The following is a 10,379-nucleotide window of genomic DNA, read 5'->3' as shown; positions in this document are numbered from 1 at the left end:
GCTCCTGAGGGACCAAATGAGCCCAAGGTCCACCTGGGGGAAGGGCCCAGGGAGACCAAGGGGTATTGAAGACTGACCATAAGGCAAGCACATATCTTAACCCTCCCTCCTCTTGAAAATTTTATTTTTTGAACACTGCTGAAATCCAGGAGTTGGTAGCTGTATGTATGGTTCTCTGTATCTTTTTTGTCTTTCTCTCTTTCTGTGTCTACTTCTAATTTCCTTCTCTTGCATATTTTGACTAACTTAAAATAGAGCAGGCTTACAAATTGTGAAATTGAAAGGGCCAAGGTAATGCTTTGAAAAGTGTTTTCTGTTGATTGTATGTCATAATAAAACTTTTGCAAAAATTTCTTTGATTTTCCAAAGTTGTCAGTAAAGACTGTTTTGCTCTTTTGAGCTCCTGAGAATCTCTTGTTGGTATTTCCCCAGGGAGTCCAACTCAGAGGACACAAACAATTGTAATTCCTTTTAAATGTCTCCTTGAGAGAGTTGTTTGGGGGATGGGAGTCAGGGCTTGTCTGTCCTGCTTGGCCCAGCCCAGGCAGGGCTTCCCCAGCCACATTCCACACTCCATTTCCCAGCTGGAGCCGCTGCTGCCTCTGAGTTGTGCTGCCCCAGCCCCAGGGACGCTCTCCTTGTCTGCCCATTCCCCCACGGTCTCTGGGCAGGGATGGCCTCAGTGGGGGCTGCTGACATCCTCAGCACCTTGGAGGCTGCTGCTGAATTTTACTGCTCCAGAGGCCTGAAGCACATTTAAACTGAATAGATCATATTTAGAATGACTGTGAGGAAACATTTTTTAGCCCCTGCTTATGTTTTTCTTCCTGTTAATATGTGCAGTCCCCAATTGACATTGAATCCAAGTACCTCCTCATGCAGTTTGAATAGATATGAAAATCAAGACCCTCCATGGCTGACAATCATTCAGACTCTGTCCTTACCCCCACCCCACCATTTCCCCCATCCAAGCCCTGGCACTCAGAGCAGCCTTTTGCAAATCTGAGCTCCCTCCAGCCCAGGCTGCACCTGCAGCTTTCAGCTCCTTGGCTCCAGCTCCCACCTGCTTTCCTTGGAGAAGAAGCTGCCCGAGGGACAGAGGGATGTTCATTTCTTGTCAGCCAACAAAGCCAAGGGAAGGCACAGCTCCATCAAATTCAAAAGTCATTCTGCTTCCTGGCTCTGCCCTGCCCCTGATACCCACAGCCTCTCCTGTCTTCTTCATCCCGGCGTTGCCAGGGACTTTCTGGGACAAGGGAGCTCTGCTCTGGGGATGGAGGGAGGTGCAAGTGCCACCACTGGAGTGGGAACCACAACTCATCAGGTTTGTGTCCTTTGGGAGTCAGGAACTGGTGAGACTCAGAGGCACAGGAAGATTCTCTTCATGGCCAACAGACCATAGTTTAACAGGACACAATTTAATTGCAATCTCACTCTTCCCTGAGCAATGTGCAACATCCCAGCAGTGTCTGATGAGTCCACCATTCACAAGTTATTTCCATATTAGAATTAATTATAGACAAATGTGGTTCTGCGATAGATATAAACACAATTAAGTTCTTGTGTCATGATGCTCATCCTGGAGTGGAGGCAAACAGCTCCAACAATTTCTGATTTGCAAATCTGTCTGTGGTGGATGGAGAAGGGAGGTCAGGCTGCTCTTGGTGATGAGGAAATGCTGAAACCAGCCTGACTCATTTCATTTCCTCATGCCCTGGCTGATCTCCCCTCTTTCCCCTTCCACCCATTGGCTTTAGTCTCTTACCAGGCCCCCTGGTGAAGAGCCTGGCTCTGTGTTCTCCATCCCCTCCTGGCTGGCACTGCCAGGCTGGGATGAGGAGCCCCTCAGCCTTCCCTACTCTGGGCTGGACAAGCCCAGCTCACTCAGCCTCTGCTCACAGCCCAAGGGCTCCAGCCCCACTTTGGAGGCTCTTCCCAGGCCCTGCTCCAGCTGTCAGACATCTTTCCTACCCTGGGGAACCCAACCCAGGCCACAGTGACCTGGATAATCCCTGTCCTTAAAACCACACAGCCACTGGCCCCTTGTCCCCTGTCAGGCTCTGGGGTGGGTCCTGTGGAACATCCTTTGGTGGAGGCTGTGGCTCCAGGTGGGCCGGGGGGATCCCGGGGGACAGGGACCCTGCTGGGCATGAACAGCATTGGAGTTCTTGGGAAAACGGTGAGGGGGAGCTGGGGCGGAGTGACCATCCCAGTGACCTGACACAGCCCTGCTGGGATGTCACAGCCTGCTCTGTGATGTCAGATCTCTGCCCTGTGATGTCACAGCTGGCTCTCTGATGTCACAGAGGCAGTCTATGATGCTGTAGCTGCTCAATGACCTCACATGACCCACTCTGTGATATCACAGACCACTCTGTGACCTCATGTTACCAGATGAGAAATTGTCTCCACCAGGTGACCTGACACCTTGAGCTTGTTCTCCAAAACCCCAGGCCTCTGGAAACCACACAGTGCCCATTGTGTGAGAAGGGGAACTGGAAGTTCAGCAGCCTCAGTGTCCTTCCAGCTCAGCCAGGCCCACTGGAACATTGGGGTCCACGACCACCAGGGACCACCAGAGAGACCCCAGGACAGAACAACGCATGGGTAATGGGGAGAGGAAATGTGGTAATGATTTTGGGGAAATGATTATCATATGTGTGTTTAGTCCAGGGCAATCAATGAATTTGTGTGCAAAATACAGAATATAAACAGAAACTTTCCTGTACTCAGCATGCACGGCTTTGAGAGGAGCTATTCCCTGTGCATCCCACTGAATAAAGAATGGTGTTTCTAAATGCTACACTAGGGTTATTCTGTTTTACAGAATTTTTAGTAAGATTCTCACTGCCAAGGAAAGCTTTGTCTCCTGCTGTTCACAAACAGAGAAGGGCTGGTGGCAGATGTGGGGCTTGGAGGCTGCCTGGGGCACAGTGACCATGAAATAATCAAGTGTTCAATGTTCTGTGAAAGAAGGAGGGGCAGCAACAAAATTCTATACTGGAATTAGGAAGGGCAGACTTTGGCCTATTTAGAATGCTGATTTGGGGAGTACCAAATCAGGTACTGATTCTTTAAAGGGAAACAGCCCTTAAAAACAAAGGACTCCAGGGAGGATGGACACACTTCCAGAAAGTAATCTTAAGGAGATGGAGCATCCTCTGCCAGTGTGGCAAAATATAAGCTAGTTAGGAAAATTACTGTCCTGGCTGCCCATGGAGCATTTGTGGGAACTCAGGGGTAAAAAGAGGGTGCATCACTTTTGAAAAGTGGAACAGGAAACTCAGAAAGTGTTTAAGAATGTTGTTAAGTTATGCAAAAAGAAAAGCAAAGAGGTGAAAGCTCAACTAGAGCTTAACCTGGCCACTTCTGTGAAAAATAGTAGGAAATGTTTCTATAAATAAAATTATAGTAAAACACCAGACAAACAGAACCTCTACTATTTATTGGATGCAGTAGGAAATACAGTAACTAGAGATAAAGACAAGGCTGAGCTACTTAACACCTTGTTTGTCTCAATTTTCAATATTAGGAAAGGCTGTCCTCAGGACAAGTGCTCTCCTGAGTGTCTAGATGGCCACAGGGACCAGAACAGCCCCCTGGAATCCAGGAGGAAGCAGCTGGTGACCTGCCGAGCCACTCAGATGCTCACAGGTATGGGGATTGGATGGGATCCATCCCAGGGGGATGAGGGAGCTGTGGATGAGCTCCCCAAGCTGCTCTCCAAAATTTACCATCAGTGCTGGCTCAGCAGGGAGCTCCCAGAGGGCTGGAGGTGCCAGTGTGAGCCCATCCCCAAGAAGGGCTGGAAGGAGGAGCTGGGGAACTCCAGGCCTGTCAGCCTGACCTGGGTGCCCGGCAAGGTTATGGAACAGATCACCCTGAGTGCCATCCCAGGGCACCCACAGGATGGCCGAGGGGTCAGAGCCAGCCAGCGTGGATTAAGGGGTGGCAGGTCCTGCCTGACCAACCTGGTCTCCTTTTATGACCAGGTGACCCACCTGTGGATGCAGGAAAGTCTGTGGATGTTGTGTGCCTGTAATTCAGCAAAGCCTTTGACACTGTCTCTGGCAGCATTCCCTGGAGAAGCTGCAGCCCATGGCTTGGGCAGGTTCCCTCCTCGCTGGGAGATTTAGGAGCTGGCTGGAGGCTGGGCCCAGAGAGTGGTGGGGATGGTGCTGCACCCAGCTGGTGTCCAGGCACTGGTGGTGTCCCCCAGGGGTCTGTGCTGGGCCCAGTCCTGTTTAATATCTTCACTGATGATCTGGCTGAGGGGATTGAGTCCACCATTCACAAATTGCAGATGGCACCAAGCTGGGTGTGAGTGTGGATCTACTGGAGGGCAGGACAAGAAGACACAGCCTTAAGCTGCACCAGGGAGGTTCAGGCTGGACAATAGGAAGAAGTTCTTCACAGAAAGGATGAGTGGGCATTGGAATGGGCTGGACAGGGGGGAGGTGGCAGAGTCACTGTCCCTCTCCAGTGGCACTTAGTGGCATGGTCTGGGTGACAAGGCAGTATGAGGGCATTGGTTGGGCTAAATGATCCCAAAGGTCTTTTCCAGCCTATTTGATTCTGTCATTCTGTGATGATTGGGACACTCTGGGGCCATTGTGAAACTGCAGGGCCTCATGGAACTAAGAGGACCATGGTGACACTGTGCAGCCCCACAGAACCAAGAGTCCATTGTTGTGCTCTGGGGCCAAATGGAACCAGGGAGTGCACTGTGACACTCTGCGTCCTCGTGGAACCGCAGAGGCCATTGTGACACTGCAGGGCCTTGTGTAACCAAGGGGTTTTGCCATTTTGACACTGCAAAACCAAAGAGATGATTGGGAGACTCCAGGGTGCAGTGGAACCAAGGGGCCATTCTGACACTGTGGGGCCTCATGGAACCAAGGGGACATTGTGACACTGCAGGATCCTCTGTAACCAAGGGGCCACTGTGACAGGTGGGGCCTCGAGGAATCTGGAAGAACACTGCGACACTGTATGGCCTTGTGGAAACAAGGAGTCCATGGTGACACTGAGGAGACTTGTGATATCACAGAGACCATGGTGACATTGTGGGACTTCATGTAACCATGGGACCATTGTGACACTCTGGGGCCAAGTGGAACCAAAGAGACCATTGTCATATTTTGGGGCCCCATGGAACCAAGGAGACCATTGTTGCTCTGCATGGTCTCATGGACCCAAGGAGAACAGTATGACAGTGCAGGGCCTGGTGTAACCAAGAGGCCATTGTGACACTGAGGGGTGCCATGGAACCAAGGACATCTTTGCAGATGATACCAAGCTGGATGTGAGTGTTGATCTGTGGGAGCATAGGAGGGCTCTGCACACGGACCTGGACAGGCTGGATCCAGGGGAAAGAATCCAACAAGTTGCAGCTTAAGAAGACAAAGTGCCAGGCCCTGCAATTTGGCCCCAGTGCTACAGGCTGGGGACAGAGTGGTTGGACAGCAGCCAGGCAGAAAGGGACCTTCAGGGACTGATGGACAGCAGGCTGGACATGAGCCAGCAATGTGCCCAGGTGGCCAAGAAGGCCAATGGCTCCTGGCCTGGATCAGGAATGGTGTGGCCAGCAGGACCAGAGCTGGTGTGCCAGCACAGATATGCCCCCAGCTATGCACACAGACATTGCTGCTGCAGCTCCAGAGAAGGGAACACAAGGGCATATCTGGAAAAAAACTTTGCTGCGAGATCCTTTAGTTCCATTAAAGCCACCAAGAGTGCAGTCCCTCATTGACACAATCTCTGGCCACAGGGAAGATGGAGAGAAACAAAATGAGAAAAACCACAAACCATGACATTTCTTTGTGGAAAAGATTAGTAAGGTAAAACAAAGAAAAAGAACCTCCAAAATGAAGCCAACAAGAAGTATCAAAGATGACTTTGATTACAAGATATTTGCAGAAATTGGCCAGCAGTTTAATGTCCCTGAAACCATCCAGTCATCAGCTTCCACACTGCAGCCTTGAGCTCCTGGTTCCTCAGGCTGTAGATGAGGGGGTTCAGGGTTGGAGGCACCACTGAGTACAGAAGTGACACTGATAGATCCAAGGATGGGGAGGACATGGAGTGGGGCTTCAGGTCAGAAAATGTGGCAGTGCTAAGGAACAGAGAGAGCACGCCCAGGTGAGGGAGGCAGGTGGAAAAGGCTTTGTGCCGTCCCTGCTCAGAGGGGATCCTCGGCACGACCCTGAAGATCTGCACCTAGGAGAAAACAATGAACACAAAACAACCAAAGCCCAAACAGAAGGAAAATGCAAGAAGCTCAAGTTCCCTGAGGTACAAATTTGAGCAGGATAGCTTGAGGATCTGTGGGATTTCACAGAAGAACTGGCCCAGGACATGGCCATGGCACAGCGGCAGGCAAAATGTATTAGCTGTGTGGATGAGAGCATTAAGAAAAGCACTGGCCCAGGCAGCTGCTGCCATGTGGGCACAAGCTCTGCTGCCCAGGAGGGTCCCGTAGTGCAGGGGTTTGCAGATGGACACGTAGCGGTCATAGCACATGATGGTCAGGAGGAAAAACTCTGCTGAAATGAAGAAGAGAAAGAAAAAGAGCTGAGCAGCACATCCTGTGTAGGAGATGTCCCTGGTGTCCCAGAGGGAATTGTGCATGGCTTTGGGGACAGTGGTGCAGATGGAGCCCAGGTCAGTGAGGGCCAGGTTGAGCAGGAAGAAGAACATGGGCGTGTGCAGGTGGTGGCCGCAGGCTACAGCGCTGATGATGAGGCCGTTGCCCAGGAGGGCAGCCAGGGAGATGCCCAGCAAGAGGCAGAAGTGCAGGAGCTGCAGGTGCCGTGTGTCTGCCAATGCCAGCAGGAGGAAGTGCCTGATGGAGCTGCTGTTGGACATTTGCTGGGGCTGGGCATGGGGACCTGTTGATGGAGAAAGGACAGTGACAAGTCACGAGAGGCTGCTTGGAGCCAAACCTGATCCATTCCCTGCAGACTGTTGCACTGGGACTCACCCAGCCTTGTTCTTGCTCTGGGAAAACCTTCACCCAGGTCCCTGCCTGAGCTCCCGTTGTGCTGGCTGAGTGTGCCAGGAGCAGCCAGGCCTGTGCATGGGGGCTCTCAAGGAACCATCCCTGCCCCACTGACCTGGGTTTCTGGCCATGGGGCAGAGGGACAAGGCTGGATATTCAGGATTTGTCAGGGGAATCACTCAGAATGAAGACAGGCTTGGTAGCATCTGCACTCCCATTTCTATAGGACATGGATGGCAGGAGTTGGTTTTAGGAATTGTTTTCCTACCCACACATTGTTCCTGCCTCTCTGAGGTCAGAAATCCCCAGCATTCCTGCTGCACTCAGAGTTTGCCACTGAGAGATGGGAGAGGCAAAGGATTCCCTGTGGCTGAGGGAAGGTGAGGGGCTGGATGGGCTTGTTCCCAACTGCTCTGGCTGTGCACCTTTGGCTGCAATCAGAGCACAATCACACTGCCGGGTCACCCTGGGATAAACCAGACCCTGCCCAGAGCAGAGGGATCCCTGAATGTCTCACCCTCTCTCAAGGTCTCTGGGCAAGGTCTCAGCACCACCTTGTGCTAAGGACGTTCATGGCTCCCTTGGCAAACCCAGAAGCATTTCCTCAGCTGTGGCAGCTCTGCCCTTCCCCGTGGGACATTCAGGGAACTCCCAGAGGCTCTGGCACAGATTTGCACCGAGAAGGGCAGCTCAGAGCTTGGAAGGGCACAGCAAGGAGATCCCCAGCTCTGCCCATGATGGGATCTCAGGGAGGGGGCTCAGCTCATTCCCCTTTCCCATGGCCTGCTTTGCCCACAGCCCCACAGGTGCCAGGGAAGCTTGGACACCCCATTCCCATGGACAGCCCTGCCTGGCAGGAATGCCAAGGGCAGTGCCTGACTCAGCTGCTGCAAATGCCAGAACCTCCCTGAGAGCAGCAGATAACAGTGACAATATCAGGGCAGTGCGTAACCAAGAGAAGATGTTGTGGTGCTGTGCCTGAGAGGGCAGGGCAGAGACAGCCGGGCACTCAGGACAGTGTTCCCGTGCCCAGCTGTGCCCGGCACCTCCCACACACCAACAGTGCCCTCATCCTGCCCCCAGCACTGCTCTCTTCAGCCCCCTCTCCTTCCCTGAGCATCTCCCTGAGCCTGGACATTCCCTCCTGAGAGGAGCCTTGTCCCTGCCAGCGCTCACAGAGCCCATCCCAGCCTGTGTGCCCTGGCCGGGGCCCTACAGAAACCTGCCTGTGTGCAGGGCCCTGGCTGGGGCAGGTTCTGTGTGCAGCTGGGCAAGGGCAGCTCAGGAGAGCCCTGCTGGGCCCTGCAGAGGTGATGCTGCTGCTGTCCAGGGCTGAGGAGTGGCTGAGGGACCTTTGGGAGGCTTCCAGCAGAGAGACTGGCTGTGGAGAGTTTAGTTCAGGCATGGCTTGAAGAAAAAGGCCATGAAGCCATGAAACTGAGAGAAAAGTAACAGGTAGCTGTGAAGCAGTTCCCAGCCTGACTTCTATAAACAATTAGACTCTTTCAGGCATCATTGTATAAACAATAAAGTTCTCAGGCAGTCTTCTCATAACAAGTGTAACACTCTCTCTGGGAAAAGATGGCACCCTGAGAACAGATGTGGAAGTTTTGGGAACCGTTCGCATCACAGTGAGAACACTGGTTTTGTTTTGTGTAAACAATCAACGGTGTAGTAAAACAAAAGGTGTGGTTAGAGTTTTCTCTGTTAGCCTATCATAAACCTGTATTTCAGAATATGCATGAAGTTCGTTAACACTATTATTTAAGCTGACCGATCGATCAATAAATCGAGTTCGATGCATCACAGGATGGTCGTTCTCCCCTCATTTCAACAAATGGTGACCACCCGGACGTGATAGCGGACACGACGATCGCGACCACCACGGGGATTGCGAACACCACTAGAAGTGAGGACTGGTTCAGGCTCCGAAGCAGCGGGAGCGGCAAATAAGCGCGAAACCAAAGCGGAGAAAAAAAAGCCGCCGATACGCGCCGTGCCCTGGCGACCATATTAGATGGGTCCAGCTGATACGTGTGGCCGATGCCTGGAAATCGCTGCTAGGTAAAAGTGCGCACTTAAAAAGAGGTATGGAAAGGCAAGCCGCATATGAACTTTTTATTACTTTTTTGCAAAAAAGGCAAATTAAGGGAATAGATTTACAGAAGGAATTGCAAGGTCTTTTGGCTTATGGTCTGGAACGGGGAGTCTTTGTGAATCCCCACACGATTCACGAGTTGTCTGAGTGGCGTAAATTTGGTGATATATTATGGCAGGCTACGTTAGACGATGATAAAACTGCTAGGAAAATGGGTAAATTATGGCGGGTCATTAACACCGAACTGTTGCAGTTTCAGGCGGAAAAGAGGGCTGCCCATCAGGCTACTGCCGCTCACGATCGTAATAAAGAATACGATCGAGACAGGGAGTTTGATAAAGAGTCGGGGACCCCTCTCGGCCCCGCAATGAGGACGGTTTTATTACCAGCCTCGCCACCTCCCTCGGCAAGCCCGGCTGCGGGCCAGGCTGCGAGCCAGGCTGCGAGCCAGGCTGCGAGCCAGGTTCCGAGCCAGGTTCCTGCGAACCAGGTTCCGAGCCGGGCTGTGAGCCCGGCTACAAGCCAGGTTCCGAGCCAAGCTCCACAGGCCGCTTTACTACCCGCCGCGCCGCTTCCACCGCCGCTTCCACCGCCTCCTTTAGCCGCGCCGCTTCCAGCGCCGCTTCCACCGCCTCCTTTAACAAACCAGCCCCCCCTAACGAGCCAAGCTTCGCAGGGTGCTCCGCAGGGTGCTTTATTGCCCGCTTTGCCGCAGGCTATCCGTAGCACTTCTGAGCCTCCCGTATCGCTCGCATCGCAGCAGCCAGAGCCAAAAACGTGTGTTCCGTTCTCGAAAAGTAATCAGAGCCCTGGGTTGGAAAGCGATCGAGCGGCGATGATTGCACGGGTAAGACGGGATGCGTGGGCAGCTCTGGCCAAAGATGCAGTGGAAAAAGGAGACCAGGAGTTGATTAGCTTAGCGAGCGAACTGGCTTGTCCGGTTATTTTCACCCCTCAGGCTGGTGGAGGCATGCAAGCGACAATTAGCGCTTTAGATTGGAAGATGTTATCTCAGTTGCGAGCCACGGTTAGTCAGTTTGGCTTTAAAAGCGAACCAGCCAAGCAAATGCTGGACTATATTTTTGACACCAGTATTCTTCTTATTAATGATTGTCGTGGCATAGTCAAATTAATCTTTACCCAACATCAGCAATTGCTTTTTAACGCCCATTGGCAAGCTTTAGTAAATGAGTGCGTGGCAGTGCAAAGACAGCAGGGTGACCCCCTCCATGGCGTCACTGTTAATGAGCTTATGGGTCTGGGACCTTTCCTTCGCACTGA

General features: G+C 52.3%; 1 pseudogene; it reads right to left on the bottom strand.

Annotated features, from left to right (window-relative positions):
- Window positions 1–5,964: 5,964 nt before the first annotated feature.
- Window positions 5,965–6,699, bottom strand: LOC134434146 (olfactory receptor 14J1-like; annotated as a pseudogene).
- Between the last annotated feature and the right edge of the window lie 3,680 nt (window positions 6,700–10,379).

Source organism: Melospiza melodia, unplaced genomic scaffold (assembly GCF_035770615.1).
Source record: "Melospiza melodia melodia isolate bMelMel2 unplaced genomic scaffold, bMelMel2.pri scaffold_32, whole genome shotgun sequence".
NCBI lineage: Eukaryota > Metazoa > Chordata > Aves > Passeriformes > Passerellidae > Melospiza > Melospiza melodia.
The sequence above is the reverse complement of the archived record's forward strand: the minus strand, read 5'-3'. Positions and strand labels throughout refer to the sequence as shown.